This window comes from Equus asinus, chromosome 8 (genome assembly GCF_041296235.1).
Source record: "Equus asinus isolate D_3611 breed Donkey chromosome 8, EquAss-T2T_v2, whole genome shotgun sequence".
Classification (NCBI taxonomy): Eukaryota; Metazoa; Chordata; class Mammalia; order Perissodactyla; family Equidae; genus Equus; species Equus asinus.
In genome coordinates, this window is record NC_091797.1 from 86,337,228 (window position 1) to 86,357,478 (window position 20,251).

Sequence of the window (20,251 nt, forward strand, 5' to 3'; positions counted from 1 at the left end):
GTCATGTCAACATGTAATCAATATGAAAAATTACTTACGGGATATTTCAAATGAAGTCTTCGAAATCCGGTGTGTATTTTACACTCATAGCGCATCTCAGGTCAGACTGGAGCGTTTCAGCGCTTACTGGCCGCGTGTGGCTGCCATACCGGAGGGAGCCTGATGTCTGGGGCTCCAGACTGCACTGGTGTATGTTAATGGCATCCTCTTGGACAAGTTGCGAATCTCTCTCCCCTCACTTCCTTCGTCTGTGGGCTCTGTGATGATAATGGCGTCTAACTCACAGGCTGCTCTGAGCAGTGAATGAGGTGACTCCCGCAAACCCCTCAGCAGGGCGCCTGCACGCAGTAGGTCCTGGGCTCTTGGCTCTTCAAGGTGTGATGGTGTGTTAGAGGAGAGTGAGCTGCAAGCCAGGCCTTTCGCTGGTGGCTCCACACTCTTCATCCACTTTAAGCCCCATCACAATACCTCGAGGTAGAAACTATTAACATCTATGTTTTACAGACACAGAAACTGAAGCTCAGACAGGGGCTGAGTGACTCCCACTGCGCGCGGATGAAATCCTAAAATGGCTGGTTAGGGACGTGGTGGTCTGTCCCTCTCCACCTCGACAGCTGTGCAGCAGAGTGACTGTGTGCACAGATTCCAGGCCCAGCAGACCTGAGTTCAAATCTTGTCTCTACCACTTACCAGCTGTGTGACCCTGGCCAAATTGCTTCCCCGCTCAGAGCCTCAATTTCATCATCTGTGAAATGGGGGCAATCTGCGGCAGAGGGTCCTTGTGAAGATTGGGTGGGTTAACGTATGAAGAGTGCTTGGCGCAGAGTAGGTAGCACATAAGTGCGGCTGCTTTTATTATTCTTATCAGCCGCATTTTCCATCCCTTCCTATCCCCATCTCAGCTCCAGGAGGACTGAATGACCAGCAGCTCCTGCCCCAGATGGACCACATCCTCTCCTCGCACACCACGGGTCATTGCCCCGCCTCTTCCTCACACCTGCATCACGTTCCCTCCTTCCTTTCTAGCTTTGCTGCCCCTTCCTCGAGGAAATCTGGACTCCGTCCCCTCCAGGGGGTCCACTGCTCCCCTCCTAGCTCCCCGCATGGCCCTGGGATGTCTGCTTGTCCTCTGTCCTGGGGCAGGGGCTTCATCAGGACAGGAGTGTAGTGTCGTGTTCATCTTCACTGAGCCCCAGCCCAGGGCCTGGCTCAGGGACAAAGATCAGAAACAGGTGTGACCTGAACAGAGATCGTCCCAATCCTTGGGAAAGAGGGGTGGCCATGCCATCACCGCTCGGCTCAGCCTGGCTGTTGGTTATGGCACAGCTCAGCCGTGTTCTGGCTGTGTAGCAGGGCGAGTCACTGCGCCGCCTCATATATTTTCCCCCGCTTTCCATCAAGGCATCATTCACATACAGAAAAACGCACAAATCTTGAGTCTACAGCTGGATTTATTTTGCCAAATGCAACACTCTTGTATCATCCAGATCAACTTATATAAAATCACTCCAGAAGCTTCCCTGTGCCCCTCCCACTCAGTGCTCTTTCCCCCAGAAGGGAGCACTATTCTGATTTCTGTCCCCCTAGAGTAACCTGGCCTGTTCTTGGACTTCAGATGCATGACATCCTCCAGTGTATACTGTTTTGTGTCCAGCTGCTTTCACTCAGTATAGTCTCTGTGGGATTCACATCCACGCTGTTGCACGTATGAGTGGTTCCTTCCTCTTCATTGCTGAGAAGTATTCCATTGTGTGGCTACATCATTCTTTTTTCATACATCCTCTTGTTTATGGACAGTTGGGTTGTTTCCTGTACAAGTCTTTTTTTTTTTTTTTTTTTTGCTGAGGAAGATTTGCCATGACCTTACATCTGTGCCAATCTTCTTCTATTTTGTATGTGGGACACCACCGCAGCATGGCTGATGATCAGAGTGCAGGTCCGTGTCTGGGATCTGAATCTACAAACCCCAGGCCACCGAAGCAGAGCCCACAAACTTAACCACTCTGCCACCAGCCAGCCCCTGTACATGTCTTTTTGTTTTCATTTCTCTTGGGTAAATACGGCGGAGTAGAAGTGCTGGGTTTTGTGGGGAGAGTGGGTATTCCTTCATTAGAAACTGACGGATGGACTCCCGCGGCGGCTGTACCATTTTAAGCCTCCACTTCCTCTGCTGTCAAACGGGCATGATGCATGTGCAACCACTGTGGGGAGGAAGTCAGGTACTTGTGTGTGAAGTGGCTTCGCTGTGGTCATTGTCATGTGTATCTCCTCTCCTGGGGGGGGATGTGCACAGTGGTTGTGGGGAGAGAGGAGCTGAGGACTCAGCTCCACAGCCAGGTGTCGTGGGCCCAGCACGTCAGGACTGAACAGGAGCTGGGCACCCTGCATGGGTCCTTCCTCGCCGACTCCTCAGTGGATCTCACGCTCTCCCCGCTCTGGGAGGCAACTCTAATGACCACGCTTACCTGCACATCCTCAGAGCCGCCGCGGGCAGAGACAGACGGCCCCACAAACAGCCCTGCCGCCACCTTGGAGGGACCTCCAGGGGTGCTCCCCTGGCCTCCTCCCGGGTTTAATGCCATGAAGGGACATTCTAACGGAGTTCTCGCCCTCTCCCCTGAGTCCTGCAGACGCCGCACTCTCTAGGCCGCTGTAATGAAGGCTCCCTCACCGCCTCCACGAGAAACAGCTCTTTCCTGGGGATTTGCGTTCAGTTGTCAAAATGGCTCTGGTTTCAAACTCCGCGTGTAAAATCCAAGACCTGAAGCCGGTGATGCTGAAGGTGTCCTCCTGTTCGTGGAACTTCCCCTCTCCATCTTTTTATACAGATTTCAAAAGGCCCCGTGGCTCAGAGTCAGATAGGCACGGATTCAACTCTGGCTCTCCACATACTGTCTGGGTGACTTCTGACAAGCCAGTGCCTCTCTCTGAGCCTCAGGTGCCCCATCTGAGAAGCAGAGTTATAGTAACTCTGTGGCCGAGACCACAAGTGCCCCCCCTCCACCAGTAGCCATCCTCCCGTTTCCTTCCCTGAGTTGTAGTTGGACTCATGGTCACCTGGAGTAAACACTTCATTTCCCACCAGTCCCTGCTGCCGGGGGTGGTCATGTGACTAATTCTGGCTGAGAAGATGTGAGCATAAACATCACCCACAACTGCCTGGAAGGACCCTACACGAGAGAGGTGAGACTTTCTTTGTCCCTTCCTCCTACTTGCTAGCTGGAATGCAGTTGTGATGCAGTAGCTCAAGCAGCTGTGTTGGCCTATCAGGAGAAAGCCACGTGGTGAGGATGACGGGCCTCAAGAAAGAGGGAGCTGTAGTCACTGACACGTGTCCTGGACCAACTGTTTCTGAACTCATTTAACACAAGAGAGAAATGAACTTTTTTCTTCCTTAAGCCACTGTTGCTTTGGTTTGTGTCTTTGCAACCCGTCCGAATCCTAATTGATACCAGCTGTTGGGAGGATTAAATGAGCTAATTTGTGTAAAGATGTTAGTACAGTGCCTGGCTCATAGGAACCACTCAGTGTGTTATAGATACTTGTATGATTTTAAAGGCAAGAACTAAAGAGATGGTGAATCTTGGTTGTGCAATCTGGTGCATTATTTCTGATTTGATTTAGGTGAAAGAGAGAAATTCTAAATAGAGCTCCCTGAGCTGGGGTGTGTGCCTGTCCCCAGGGCCTATACTTCTGCCAGAACCTCATAGATGTGTGTGTGGGGGGGGCTCTGTTTGTTCCCAGGGCTTTGGTCTTGGCGAGCTGGCCCCCATCCTCAGGCATCTCCTCCTCTTTCCTCAGCTGGAATCCCATCTCTTCATTTCTAATCACCCGGCCTGGGGCCGCAGCCCAGAAGCCGCGGGCTGTGCTATAATTCCTCATCTTTTCCCCAGTGCATGGAGCGCTCCACTGATGAAACTGGCCCAAATGATCCTTTACTGCCTTTTTCATCCAGGAATTAAGCCTTCCCTGGCACAGCTCTGGAGGGGGCTGGGGAAAAACAAAGAACCAGCCGGCCCAGCTCCGATTCCTTAAAAGTAGAAATCTGAAAACAAGCCCTGCAGGACCCAGCTCAGTCTGCACTCCGTACCTTTGTCCCCGCTGTCCCGCCCACTGAGGTGCTCCCTCAGCCCCCACCCACCATACCCACAATAGCAATATCCTTGCGTGTTGAGCCCTGCTCTGTGCTAAGCTTGGTGCTAAATTCCTTCTATGCCTTCCCTCATTTAATCCCAATGCCATGGGTGGTACTGTCCCCATTTTGCAGGTGGGGAAGCCAAGACTCAGTGAGGTCAGAGAATTTGCCCAGCATCACGTGCCAGTCTGGAGTCAGGCTCCAGACTCTGCTGCTGACCAGACCCCTCCCGTCCACAGTAGCCTTTTCCCTCTGCAGCCGTCTGCCCTGGACCGCGCGCTGAAGATGCTCACGGATCCCTGACAACAGACACACAGCCGTTGCCACGGGAGACGGGAATCTCAGACAGGCTGGCCTCAGGATCCCTCTGCTCAGTCTTAGTAAACAAACATTTTCCTTCCAAACAGAAAATACTTTATTGTTCCTTTTTGATGATAAAAGCCGTTTGCGCTCTCCTGAATCATGCAGACGATACAAAGGCACAGAGGAACATATGCCCTTCACCATCCACAGGTTCACATATGTGAATGTGGTGGGTCAGCCCAGCCAGCTGCGCCGTGGACAGGGCTGACCAGCACAGACTCCCCTCTGCTCCCAGGAGCTCCCCGGGTGCATCTGGACACAGCTCCTTCCAGGCTATTTTCTATGCAAAGTCACATGACACACATTCCTTAAAAAAATGGGGCCATTCTATGGAATTGTCACAGTTTTTCTCTTAATATCACCTAATGATGTCTTTCTGCTCCCTTCACAGAAAATAGAGCTTGCACAGCGTGGACTCCCTGGGGCCATCTGGAAGCAAAGGGCTTTGGGTTCGGACGACCCAGGTGAGAACCACGCTCCTCCAATGAGTAGCCCTGAATGAGTTCCCTCGCTTCTCTGCTCCACTTTCCCCATCTATCAAACCAACCGTCCTTCCCTCCCATGCTCTGTTGAGTTAAATGAGAGAACACACTCCTAGTGCCTGGTACACAGGAGGTGTTTCAAAAAGGCCAGTTTCCTCCTGCTATGACTTTATTCTGCTCACGAGCCTAGTAGAGCGATTTTTGTTTTGGGATGTGTTTATGTTTTTGAATCTGGGGTGCTGAGGCTAGAGGTACTCACATTCCTTCGCTTATGGCACATTCACATTACTGTCTGCAAGCGTCTCCCATGTGTTATTCATTCATTCATTCACTCCTTCATTTCTTCCCATTGAACTCACACCCCACTCTCATTGCCTTCCTCCCCCACACACCCCACAGGCAGCCAGTCTGATCTGTTTGCTGTATGTCTTTTTATTTGCATTTGTTCCCAGAAAACATGTTTTGTGTGCAGGTGTTTTTCAGTTACCTAAATGGTCCTGTGCCATGGTTTCATCCTGTTTATTCTTTTCTTCGTGGCCCTGTGACTGTAAGATCCGCCCGTGCTGTCCCCCCCCATATCTAGGACTGTTGCGTGGTACTCCTCGGTGTGTGTCCGCCATATTTCACTCATCCGTTTGCTTAGGGACAGACACTAGAAGGCCCCAGCTTGCTGCCACCACAGAGAGCATGGTGGCAAACATCCTCATGCGTGCCCCCGTGTGGGCCTGCGTGGGATTTCCCTGCAGTGGACTGTAGGGTCAGGGGCCACATCCACTCACCCCCGCAGAATGGCTTCCCCGGCTGCCCTCCCGACCAGTATCTTCATGTGATGCTAACGTCAGCAAGAATCTTCTGATAGACTCCACCTTGGGCCCGCTGCATCAGGACCCTTGTCATCCTCTGCTCAGGATCACGTCTGAAAAGCCAAAGGTTCAACACTTAGGTGTAACCATGTAAAGGTCCTAATAGCTATTTGGCGTCTTCTCCCACCTCAGAACCACGCTGGCTGCTCAGAGCCTCACTGTCCTCACTCATAAAAGGACCTTGGGTTCAAGTCTTAACTCTGCCGCTTCTCAACTATGAGCCATTTGGCAAGCGGCTTTGCCTCTCTGAGCCTCAGCTTCCCCATCTGTAAAATGGGTACCTAACAGTCCCTGTCTCATGGGGATGTTGTATGAACCAAATGAAATAACGCATGAGATCCTCTTACCATCCTGCTCGGCATTACCCCCAATACCCACCAGCCGCTCTTCCTGTTGTTGACACGAATATTGACGATGGTTACAATTACAGTAGCAGCAACAACAACAGAGCATGTCTCCATGGCCTGCCGATCAATGAGCCCATGACAATTGTAGCGGCGTGATTGATTGCTTGACGGATTGCCTTTCCTTTCTGCCCCTGCATTTTGCCATACCACCTCAAGGAGGCTGTAATGAGTCATGGCCTGTGGTCTGAGCAATGAGCATTCAGAAGATTCACAAAAACCATCTGCTGAACCTCTTTCTGTGGGCTTCAAACCATGAATCTTGCTGTTGGATTTCTTCTCTGTGCCCCACCCCCCTCCCCCCACCGATCCCTGCCCCTTGCCAACTTTTTTAGGACACTGATGAGTTGAACAGCACATTCTCCTGAGCAACGGCCAGACTCCTATCTCACCTGCCAGGTTTAGGTAGCTTCCCATTTCTATTTTAATGCAGGGGCTCAGTTTTCTTTGTTGTCTGTGCCTCTGGGCCCCAGTCTCACGGCACAGAATATCTCACGTTTGTAGAGTAGCCATATGGCTGGCCGCAGATCGACTTCCCCTAAATTGTCCTGCCACACTGGCTTCCATTTTTTAGTAAATACATGTATTGAGATAGTCAACAAAATATTTATTGAGCACCTGCTATGGTCCTGACACTGTGTTCAGCTGGGATGAAACGTTGTTCTCCTAAAACTTTCAGTCCATAGGGGAAGGCAGGTAGTGAACAACTAATTACACAGATAATAAATTAAATTAAAATGTCACAAATTTATTATATTATGCAAACATATACACACAGAGAAATAAGTATGAGAGGAGACATACCAAAACGTGACTGTTGATTTTCTTTGGATGATGGGTGTATTGGACAGGACTCTTTCAGTTGCAAGAGTCAGAAACTCAATTTAAACTTACTTAAGTAGGAAAGGTAATTTGTTTTCTCATGGATTAAGTTGAATGATATGAAGTTATCACTTCTAGGTCAAAAATTGTAAAATACTGGCAATTGCATATGGTTCAATTTAATAACTGAAAAGTTTATTGAAGGGCTGGCTTCAGGTGTAGTTGGATCCAGGTGCTCAGACAATGTCAGAAATCTGTCTCTCCACATGCCTCAGCACTCTTTCTTCTGTGGAATTGGCTTCATTCTGGGGCAAATTCTCCACAGACTGGGGCAAGAACGGCCACTCTCCACTCCCAGCCTCTTTGCAGCTTAGGACAAGGGAAAAAAAAGCCTTCTTTCCTGATGATTTCATGGGAAGTTCTGGGCAGAGCTCTAATGAACTAGGCTTGGTTGTGCTCCCTTCTGTAAACCAATCACTGTGGGCCAGGGCTGGGATGCCCCTGATTGGCCATTTCTGGGTCACATGTTCCTCCCCCGCCACCAGCATGGGGGTGGAGTCAGCCCCTAATTAGTTGGGTGGAGAATGAGTCACCTATGGTTTCCCAGGGCAAAATTCTAGCACTGTTACTAGATGTTACTGGAAGAAATGGCTGCTTCAGGGAGATTGCAAGCATTTTTTCCCTTTTTTTTCTGTATTCATTTATATTTTTGCCTCTCTACATTTCCTAAATTTCTGCAATGAACATGAGTTACTTGCAAAAAAACATTTTTAAGTTATTAAAAAGAAACCCAAAGGTATTGAGAACGGAATTTGGACACTAATGTGGCCTGGCTCTATGCCAAGCTGAGAATGGCTTTCTGTGTTATCCCTTCCAGGTACAATTTGCATTTTAACCAGAATCAAAACACTGGGACTCCCAGGAGAGGGTAACAAAGGAATTTAGGGTACTGAACAAGACTTGTGAGGCCCCAGCTCCATTGTCTGCCTTCTCTGGGGCCATATCGCCATGGAGTCCCGTTGACCTTGCAAAGCTTTCATGAGGATTAAGTCGACCATCTCAGAAATGGCATTCAGCTCTGAAACTCAGTTTCTTGCCCTCCTGGATGGGGACAATGACAGTTCCTTCCTCGTAGGTGAGCACGATCCTTCAACAAGGGTCTCCCATTCCTTCCTATCCATCAGACCCTCTTCCCAGGAAGGCCGTGTGGGGACACGGCGACAGCACAGAGTTCGGGACTGAGCAGAGCTGCATTCAGAGCCAGGCCTGCCATTTCCTAGCTGTGTGGCCTCAGGCAGGATGTGTAACCTCATTGTATCCGAGTCCCCTCACCTGAAAAAGAGGCATGAAATTACCCTGTGTGCAGTGTTGAGAGGATCTGACAGGGTAACGTTTTAACTAAACAGCTTGACACTTAGTGGACACTCAATAAATGTTTGCTCTCATTTCTTTTCCGGTGACTTATAACCCAATTCTGTCCCAGAGGCATCAACAGAAATCAGCCCCATGTAGTCAGAGATTGTGTCTTTTATAAATAAATTTGTGTGTGATTGTGATCCTTACATATGCAATGTGAAGATGGCAAATTTATGCAGAGTCAGCACATTTCTAGACTATGATTTTTAAGGTATTACTTACTTTTTCTATTTAAAAAAGATAATATATCTAGCTATTCTAAAATGCTAAATTACCAAAGGTGTTCACTCATAAAATTTTTTTAACCATGACTTGGGGCTGATATTTCACACCATGATTTGTCTATCCATTCATCTTGCCTTTCTTCCTGCCTTCCATCTTCCTTATTTTCTTTCTTTCCTTCCTGCCATCCTTCTACCTATTCTTCCATCCATTCATCCATATATCCATCTATCTATTCACCCATCCATCCATCCATCCATCCATCCACTCATCCATCCATCCATCCACTCATCCATCCATCCACTCATCCATCTATCCATCCACTCATCCATCCATCCACTCACCCATCCATCCATCTGCCTAATATATAATGGCTGCTATGTGTCATGCCCTTATGCTGGATGCTGGCTACACAGTGATAAATAAGACGGACATAGTTCCTGTCCTCATGGAACTTACTCTGAATTCTTGGGAGGTGGAACATGACTGAAAAAATCTGAACTGATCACTGCAATTCTGGGGCTCAGCCTGGCACCTGGGGGTGGGATAGTGCTCTCTGACATCAGGCAAGTGGTCCGTGCAGGAATCAGAACCATCTTCACAGCTGCCGGTGTGTCAGCACACTAGCGGTGGTGCCCTGTTGGGACTCCAGGCTTCGCTCTTTGCTGTGGAAGCTCCTCCCTATGGATGCCCCGCCCCGGATCCACGAACCAGTCAAGAAGGGTCAGCATGGGTTGGAGGGGGTTGGACTTTCAAGAGGAAGATGTAGGACTTCCTGTGTGTGGGGTCTTGAGCAATCAATTGGAAATGTAAACGTGTTGTGACTTTTCACACCCCGAGTTTAAAGATTGTATTTATACCCGTTTTGAGTAAATCTTCACCCCCGCCCTTTGTTTAGCTTCAACTGATCTGAGGGGAGTCTGTTGCAGCCAAAACGCCCTCAACCTCAGCCCATGAGGGTTAGTTTGCTTAATCTTTGTCACAACTCTGTGAGGCTGGATCTGTCACTGACACCATTTTGGAGACAAGGAAATAAATGATCAGACAAGTGAAGTGGCTTGTCCTGGGTCACTGAGTTAGAAAACCTCAGAGACGAGATTTGCACCTACAGACCTAAGCTGGTCTTGAAGCAGAAAGTAGGGGAGGGCATTCCCGGGGGTGTAAATGGCGGGTGCAAGGGCTCGGAGGGGGCCGGAGGGCATGCCTGCAGTTCTGCTTGGGGAGGAGGCGTAGGAGATGAAATGGCTACAGAGATCTGGTTCCTGATCTCCTCAAACACATCAGGCCCTCACGTGCTGGAGAACACAGGCGAAGGAAAGCGACTCTGCACAGAATCTTCAGGAACACTCCTTACCCGGGCTGGGCCTCCAAGGGGGTGCCTGCTCTGGGGACAGCCTGACCCGGGGACTTTTTCTGCAGATAGATTGCATCATTACCACGAGAGAGGCTTGAGTCATGAGGATAACAGGTTTATGGCCCACAGACCCCCACAACTGGAACCATCTGGACTTTTAAAAGCTTGGTCATGCAGCATCATAAACAATATCATAAATGTGTGCGTGAGACACACAGTGTGCAGAGATTCAGAACCAGGAGCGTGCCGTGGGGGAGGCAGCGAGGTCCAACAGGGACGCAGGTCATCAGGCTTTTGGGCAGGGTGATTTGCTGCGTGACCCCAGGTAGACATCGCCCCTTGTCTGTGCTTCACTTGTTTTCCTTAATGAGCCTGGTTTACTAAATGTATAGGGAGATTTGGGACTAGAAATTGTACGCATATTCTTTTTTAAATGCCACCCCAAGCCATTCTCTTAAAATCCCAGGGCTTCCCAACATCCAGCCCCCCCAGCCCCTCCCCCAGTTATGGAAATATTGGCTCACAAATGGCTGGGACATGATGTGTGTGCCCAGAGTGACAGGATGCTCAGAACAGAGCTCTATCTGGAGGCCCTGAGTGATCTGTGTGAGGGGAAGACACAGACACGGCTGCAGAAATGCCGATGCACACCAGGGGCGGGAATAAAATGCTTCTTAAAGGCCAGGCCTTCCCTCCAGCACGACACAGGGCTCCTCGCCTCCAGCCCAGGGTTTCGGTTCCCGATCGGAGAGACGAAGCAGATGTTGCTTTCCGGCTGAGCTGATAAGCCGGCTGCTTTCAACTTGTCCCTGGGAGAGATGGAGAGACAGTCCAGGGACATTTCCAGGTGTGGCACATGGGGCATTTCAGAGCTTTTCATCCGAGCCCCAGAGCTCGGGGGAGGGACAGAGAAGAAGAAGAATGGCGACAGACAAGTTTCTCTCGTGGGACTCATGAGGTCCTGTGGCATCACCCCACAGAGCCAGCAGATTAAAAAGAATGATAATGTGCAATCAGGCAATTGTGGGCACATGGCCACTCTTGTGTATAAATTAGCGTGTAAATTAGTCCATGTAGGGAAACCTGCGGTATCTATCGCAAACCTTGAAACGTAATACTCTTGATCCAACTATTTCACACCTGAGAATTTGTTCTAAGGCAAATATTGGACAAGTGCAACATTATAATAGTGAGAACTTGAAAATCACCCGAAAGTCTGGCCAATGAGACTGATTGATTAAATTACACTATACCCCTGGAACAGCTGCCCCTATTTTTTCCAATGAGCATGACCTCCTTTTCTAGTCATAAAAACCGTAAGGCTATTTCTCTTTCGAAAGGGAGAATATAATGATGTCAGAAAATCAGCCTCATATTTACAGGATTGCTTCTTGATTTTCTCGATCCTTGTGATTTTGCCCTCAGAATAAGTTCCTGTTCAGTTTCCTGGACATGATTTTGCACAAAGTTCCCTGGTGTTCCATGGGGCTCCAAGTCCTGCTGGAAGAGGATGCTCTGTTTTCTGAACCGCTCTCTCGCGTGGTATTTCATCGTCTGCCTGGTATTAAGGTGCACTGTGCCTGTGGCTCACATCCCTGCCTGAACTTGGCTAGATCCATGTCTGATCCGCCTTTGACCCCCAGGGCCTGGGTGGTGGCGGGGAGGGAGTGAAGTGATGTCCTGTAAATTCTCAGCATGAGAGAGGAGTGGACGCGAGGCGCTGCAGCCGATTTCTGTGCCCAACGCGTAGGTCTCACTCGGTGTTGTGGACGGTGCTGCCTTGTTCTCACCCCATGTCCTCATGAAGGGCAGCACCACCTCCGGCTCGCTCGGGGCAGATGCCACCTAATACCAGGACGTGGGCTGGAGGCAATTATCATCGTGGTGGTCCTAAGTCCAGAGAGCAGGAGTGAGAGGCTCAGAGGCGTTCCTGGTAAGCGGGGGAAGCCCCCTCTCCACCTGCCTTGATGGCATCCTTGAGTCTGGGTTGGGGAGGCCCCTAGCAGGCCCACTCCTGCCCCAGAATTCCACTGAGCACCAGGGAAAGCCACAGAAGGTTTCAGAGAAGCATATGCGTCCTCTCAGGATGGAGGAGGGTGTGTCCCCTGGTCCCCAGCTGGACGGGCGGGCAGAGGTGCAAGGAGCAGATCCCTGGAGCAGGATCCTTGGGGAGAGTGGTGATGTCTCTTCAAACACCAGCATCAGTTCTTATTCCTCTGGAGACAGCTCCTGAGTCCACTCTTGCATCCTCTTCTCTTGTACTTGCTTCCCCCCTTATTATTCCAGAAGCAATACACATCGACCATAGAGACGTAAGCAAACACAGATAAATAAAAAGAGGACATATTTTTAAAGCATGCTCCCACCACCCAGAGACAACATCCTATTTAACTTTCTCTGCATGTTTATATGGGCGGGAGCATTTATATTTCAAGTAACCAAAATATTCCCAGATTGTATATATAGTCTTTAATGGCTGTTTAGTCACCAAAAATATGTTATTAACATCTTTTCATGTCATCAAGTATCTGTCAGCACATTGTTTTTGATGCCTGGGTGGTGCTTTCCTGCAGCCAAGAGGAACCCCGAGCTCTGTGTGCTCCAGATAAGACGTCCCACCCTCTGCCCCGTCACCACTGGCAGGAGAGAGGAGGGGACCCAGCGCTCTGGATGCCCCTGGGAAAACACCCACCCCTTCCTCTTGGACCCTCCCACAAATGCTCCCAGCTCACCACTGCTCTCTGCCTTGGGACTCCTAGAAATAATTTTATTTTCCCCTTTATCCCTTTTCACATCAGCCACCTTAAGTAACCCAGGACGCCCCGGTTGTCCCGCATGCCCTCCTCTGATCTCAAAAGGGCTCTCTGGGCAGCAGAGCAAACCCCTGCCCCAGCCACACTGGCATTGCCCGATACTGTGCTTTGTTTTCTTCATACCCGTGTCACCATCTGCATATATGTGTGTGTGTGTGTGTGTGTATGCATATGTGAGGATATATGTGTATATACAATGCATATGTGTGTATCTGTCCTTGAACACTAGGATATGAGCTCCATGAGGGCAGGTGTTTCTGTGTCCTTTATCTCCCATGTCTAAAACAGAGCCCAGCCCCCGGTAAGTGCTATGTGTATATGTTGAATGGATGAGTGGATTGTTCCCCTATCATAAAAATGCTGTCATAACATCCTTATAGGAAGTCTTTGCATTCACTTAGAATCTCCTTTTAACAAACGTGCAGAAGTGGAATTTTCCCAGTCAAAAGATAAAAGGTAGGCAAGCTCTTTTCTTTTCTTTTTAAAGGCATTTGGTCCAAGGATGGGCGAACTGCAACATGCAGGATGTGGAAATCCTGTTTCTTCACACCCTCAACAATGCTAACTAAATATTAGCACTTAAATATGTCATTGTCTATTCCGAGAAAAGTCAAACCACAGTGACAGTAAAATGAGCAGTGGATGTTAGGGGTTTAGGGAGGGGGTGGAGGGTGAATAGGAGGAGCACACGGAATTTTGGGGGCAGTAAAGTATTCTGCAGCATACTGTAATGAAAAATACAAGATATCATGCATTTATCAAACCCACAGAGCTTTCCAGCACAAAGAATGAAACTTAATGAATGCAATTTAAAAAAAATCGTTTAAAAAGTCAGAGATCCTAGGAAGGAATGAAGACTGTGATGAAGAATCTAGCCGTATTACAAATGTATGCAACAACCACACTGAAGGGGCGGGGGAGGAAAAGGTGCTTCTCCAAGTGACCTTGGAAAAGCGTGGAGTCTGCAAGACTAAAGGCAAAAGGAACTGCACGTGAGCACTGTGCTCTAGTTGATAAAGTTGTTTCCATAGGCTCCAGGTCAACAATCTGATACCACTGCACACGGATCCTGGAATTGAAGAATTAAGTAATGGATGGTGCCCGGTGGAGCCAGGTTTCTCACTGTTGGAGTGGGAGTTTCCAGATAAGCAGAGTAGGAGGCTGGATGAGCCATGTGGTGATGGATTAGAGCTGGACATCAGTATGAATTCGTGTAGTTTAATATAGATAGAGACTGCTACATACAGCAATATTTATAGATATGTGTATATACGCGTTAGTATACGCACATACATTTCCTTGCCCTGTCAGCTGGGAGGGCTTAGAAGCAATGACACTCCAGTAGCCACAAAGAACATCTAATGCCCAGATCTTGGTTTATAATATCCTTCTCCAATAAAAGGAACCAAGGATCTTTGGAAAAATAGCTGATTCAATGACTAGGGCAGTAAATATACAAGGTGAGCCGGAAGCATCTTCTACTGCCAAATTGCAAGGATGTGCTCCAAAAAAAATGTATGGGAATACATCAAAGGAGCACAGGAGCCAGCTGAAAGAGCTCCCAATGGAAAAGCTGGAGCAATTTGAACAAGATAAATAACGAAGTATTGGATTATAACTCAAAGTATTAAATAAATAGCCATGAGTCCATACTGACATAAATAAATGATTGGATAACTTCATAAATGAGGGAGAAGAGATAAATCCCCATGCAGAAGAATTCCAAATAATTTATACAAATACCCTGTCCTCAAGGAGGGTGGATGTAGCTCCTCATCCTTAGGTTTGGGTTGCACATGGAATGCCTTCCAAAGGGTCCAGGATGGAAAGGGGGGGGGGGTTAACTTTACCTGAGAAGCACCATCTCAGCCAGGTGGCCGAGGCCAGCACCAACAGTCATACACCAGGTTGACTCTGTGTACCCTCGATAGGATGCGATGGGAATTGCATTTTACTTCTCTGGCCATCCTTCCCCAAACGCATAACCCCAGTCATTTCATGAAAAAAAATCAGATAAATGCTAGTAGAGATACATTCTGCAAAGCACCTGACCAGTACCCTTCAAAACTGTCCAGGCCATCAGGAACAAGGAAAGTCTGTGAAGCTTACGGGGACATGACGACTATACGTAATGCACCATCTTAGATGAGATTCTGGACTCGGAAAAGGACCTTAAGTAAATACTAAGGAAATATGAATGAAATACAGACTCTAGTTAATAATAATATATGAGTATCAGCTCATAATCAGCAACAAATGCCCCATATTACAGTAAGATGGTACTAATAGGCAAGCCTGGCAGGGGGCATATGGGAACTCTGGGCTGTCTTCTCAAATTTTCCATCAATCTAAAACCTGTTCTAAAAAGTAAAGTCTATCTTTTAAAAAATTGCCAATTAGGTATAGATGAAAAATGATATCTTGGGTTTTCTTTAATTTGACTTTCTTTGCTTACTAGTGCAGTGAAGCCATTTTGTGTGTGTGTCAGCCACTTATCGTCATTCTTCTGTGGACTGCTGATTGTCGTGTGTCACTAAAGTTTATGGTTATTTGTTACACAGCATTATTGTAGGCATAGCTGACTGATACAGTCTCACCGAATCAACACAGCCCTATGAAGTATTATTTGCCCACTTTCCATTATCCAAATACCCATTTCACAAATGAGGAAATTGAGACTCAGAGAAGCTAAATCATTTACCCAAATTCACAGAGTCAGTCAGGGTCACCCCTGGATTTTAGACCCACATCTGTCTGAGTCCAGAATTCCCTACACACCACACTGTACTGTAAGGTACCAAGGGTGATGCTGGCAGGGGAGGGCAGGGGATCCTGACAGCTAGTTGGGTGTCCGCGGACAACCTTTGAATTCTGTGTTTTAAGGTAGGGATGGCAACACTCCAAAGAGGGGCACCGTGCAGCCAAACTAGAAACTACGTGGGAAGTCCCCAAGCGGCCGCTGTGAGGGATGGCTCATGATGGCGCCAAACTTTCTGTCCCAAGCAGAGGGACAAGTAGGCCACTCCAGACTCTGCTGAGAACAGCAAAATGGGCCCTCTGGAGTCATGCCTGGAAGAAATACAATTGTCAGGGGCTAGCAGGTGACGCAATCCTGTGTCCTATGTCATCATAATTTAACATTGAGGCTCTGAAAACTGAGACCAGGAAGGAGAACTTCCTCTCCTGAGAAAGTATAAACAGCATCCGAGCTGTGGGGCCCCCACTCACCAGTACCTGCTGCTCAGGACTGGACCTCAAGGAGCCGGGCTGGAATCCAAAGGCCCTGCACTCAAGGAACAAGATTTGACCTTCAGCTTGGCTGCTTCTCCTGTGCAACCTTGAGCAAGTTGATTCACCACTCTGGTCCTTGGTTTATTCATATCAAAATAAGAACCATAGTCCTTGCACTCCTGACCTCACAGAATTTTCCAAAGGATGCACGGCAGCACTGATGGCTAACAGTTCCTGCACACTCTCCACAGACCAGCATTTTGCATGCGTCTTCTCATACAACCCTCACAGCAATCTTAGTGGGTATGTGCTTGCATTATCCTCACTTTTCAGATGGAGAAACAGGTCCAGGGGGATGACATTGCTCTCCTGAGGTCACCCAGCTTGCAAAGATGAAGTCTGAATTTAGAGCCGATCTTGGCAACAAAAGAGCTATGTCCCTAACCGTGTTCCAACGTGATGCTAGATGGAAAGATGCCTGAGGAAATTTGGAGTCCTGGGGAAGAACTGAGGGGCAGGCTGGAGAAACTGGAGAGGAGCCATGTGGCTCAGAACTGGGGCTTGGTATCCTCGCCGGGTGGGTGTGCGAGCTGAAGGGTTTGGAGAAGCAAGGCGCAGAGAGAAACGAGCTGGTTTGGAGAAAGCTGGCAGAGAGGGAGAAGAGAGGGGTGCGGCAGCTGCCTGGAGAATTGGAACTCTGGAGAAACAGAGACGCTTCGGGGGATTTTTAGGAAAAATCTCCATCCTCTGGCCCCCACTAGACCTTCAGTAAAATCCTTGCTTCCTAGCGACGCCTTCAGAGCTGGATCCAGATGCGCTTTGGGCTTCGACACCCCGAGACTGGTCACAGAGTGGGTGCTGACCGAGAGGAACCAGCCCCATTCTTCTGCCTCGGGCCCCAGGCTGTCCCAGGGCCTCCCAGGGCTGCGCTTCCAGGAGCTCCGGCTCTGGCTCCTCCGAGCACAACAGCTTGTTAAGAGAGTTGGTTGTGCAAGGTGTACGATCCTAGCTGGGTCCTGGCAGAGGTGTCTTCCTGAATATAGGTAATCTACATGGAGGCTGAATCCTTCTCCTTCCTCCTTCCCTTCCTTTCCTCTTTCTTTGTCCTTTCCCTTTCCTTATTTCTCTCTTTCTCTCATTTTCTTCCCTTTTTCCTCTCCCGCCTCCCATCTTCCCTTCTTGTCCATCCAGCCCTCCATCATTCGGCATCGATCTTTCAACTACTACCTGCAAGATACTGTGCTCTGCCTGGCATGCAGGGGTGAGGGACATAGACAACCTTTCTTCTCTCTTCCATTTATTAGGAACCCTCCACCAGGCGTTGGGGCTAGGAGCTGATCACAAATAAATCTACATCTATCTCTATAGATATCACAGTCCCTGCTCGCCAAGTGTCCAAAGCTGGTGGGGAGACAGGCATCTAAACCAGTCATCAGCATACCCTCCCTCCAGAGTCAGCTCTCCTGGACAACCAGGTCCTGGGGAGAGTTCGTTCATCTTCTCATTTGGTACAAGGTGATTCTTCATCTCCCACTCCCGGTGTTATTTTGTAAGCATTTTTTCCACATTGCTACACAACTTTTATCCATAATTACTTTAATGGCCGTATAATATGCCACGGAGTAACCTGATTTACATAACTGGCCCCTACCGTTGGACATTAGATCGTTTCCAGTTTTTTCACCTTTCTAAGTAAAAGTACTAGCTTTGTGGGGGCTGGTGGGTCCAATTTAAATGGGACCCTGGGAGGTGTGGGTATAGGGTTTACCTGGCTTTGTGGCTTGTCCTGGAGCATCTGCCTGCCCCGTTCTGGTCCCCAGGGAAGCCGGGAACACACGGCAGTTGCTCTGTGATGCTCCCTGGGGAGGCCTCCCCTGCCTCTATTCTTGCACTCATCACACCACCTTAGAACCCTCCCTTAAAGCCACCTCTTTCCCACCTGACCGTGACCTTCTAGTGGGCTTTTTTCATCTCTAGGAGCCCTGTGCCTGGCACCGGGAAGCCCCTCAGACATGGAGGGGAAGGGAATAAAGGAAGGAGAAGGAGGTGGGGGAACAGATTCCTCTCTTCCTCCTGCCACCTCTCATTAATAGGACCTGGGATGGCCGTGGGGTGTCAGTGACCGAACGTGTCGACATTGTGTAATTTATTAGCCTGAACTATACAAATTATACCTTGCCCCCAGGACTCGCCCACGATGAGAAGCTGCTTTTCCCGAGTTTATCCTGGGGACCCAAATAAATAAGCAGAGAAAGAAAAACCTCATGAATTTTTTAAAGAGCTTACTGGAATGGAGGGGAAACCTGGCGTGCAGAAGCATTTGATAGATCAGCATTTGTTTCTCTTTACCCTCTTAAATCTTTTTTAATCCTCTTGCTTGCCAGTGTTAATCCATGCTTTTCCCCCTGAATTTCTCTCCACTTCGGACCATCAGGAGAACAACATCCACCAATGAGGCTTCCGCCTGCATCTCCCACCCTGGGGGGATCCAGGTGTCCAGGCCCCGCTGAAGGTTGGGCCCTGGAGCCCCAGAGGTGTGGCGACTCTGTCCTCTGCCTGAACCTATTTGGGATGAGATTAGAGATGTGGGATTGCCATGCTGAGACCCTCGGAGTCCTCTTAAAAAAAGCTTCTTGGTCATGAGCAGCACCCCAGCTTATCCGTCAAATGTCAGCCTTACCGAAAGTTAAGCGGTTTACAAGGTCTTGCTGAGAAATTCCATGTACCAGAAGCTAACAGAAGGTCAGCATTTTCCATTTCAATTTTTTTCCTTCCTGCTGTCCAGGGTCTAGGTAATGCTCCCTTCAGCATTTTGAAGATGTTCCTACAAATTCTGGCAAGTAGCTAAACACTTATTATAACTTATCCTCCCTGAAGTCTGGGAAATGAGGGTTGTTATTGTTTCCATTTTCGAAATGAGGACATCGAGGCTTGAACAGAGAGAGGGCCCTTGCCCGAAGTCACACACGGCAGGTGATGGAGCCGGGTTCAGGACCCACGTCTGTCTGAATGCAAAGCCCATGTTTCGCTGCGTTATGATTTCTTCCTCCACTTGGCAAGTCAAGAACGCTTCCCCCTCTGCCTCAGGGCTCCCCTTGCAGTGACTCCCACAATCGATGTAAACAGCCTGAGAGCCAAGCTGAAGAACGGTAGCCCTGAACAGGTACAGTGGGCACTCTGTCTCTGACGTCCTCTAATTTCTTAGAGCAGAGGCCAGCGAACTACAGCCCAAATCCGGGCCACTGCCAGACTATCTAAATAAAGTTTTATTGGCACCCAGTCGCGCTCATTCATTTATACGGTGTCCATGGCTGCTTTCACACCACAAAGGCACAACCGAGTCGTGCGACAGATAGCACGTGGCCCATGAAGCCTACAATGTTTACTTCTGCCCCTTAGAGAAAAAGTTTTCCAACTCTTACAACCTGGAGTAACGGGTACCTGTTACCCCAGAATCTAGGGTAACAGATGACGACAGCAGTCTGACGGGTAGCCTGCATTTCTTGAGTGCTGACTCTGAGCCAGGCACTGCAGGTTGCTTTCCGTGGATGATCTCCTGAATCCTCCAACAATGCTACCTGGCAGGTGCTCAGAGAGGTGAGCAACGTCCCCCAGTCACAGGGCGAGAGAGTAGGGGGTCCGCGACTCACCCCGGAAGCTGACTGGCAAGCTCTTTACACACTGAAAAGTGTTTATAATATTAAAGGCATCATTTCCAGATGGGTCATCCACCCAGTGCCTGGCATCATGCTGTGTGTTGGGCTGGGAAGTGACGTAAAACAAACAAGGGACAGCCTCTGTCCTTGAGAAACCCGTGAGCTTGAAGGAGAGACACACCCCCATCTAGACCAGCCAGTGAAGACGGACTTTCCTAGAACTCAAAAAGCCTGGAGGAGGAGATTGGGGAAGGGCCCTCAGGGAAGGTGACCTTTGAGTTGGTCTTTCATGATGAACAGAAATTAATCATTAAAATGGGAGAGAGCAAAGAGCACCCCAGGCAGTAGGAACAAGTTAAGTGAAGGCTTGGATTATAACAATGTCCAGGTGCCTGAGTCCAGGGTGAGTGAGGGGTAGAAGCGAGCAGAAGTTGGTCCTAAATGACGGTAGGGTTTGTTTAAAACCAAAGCAGAAGAGTTTGGGATGTGT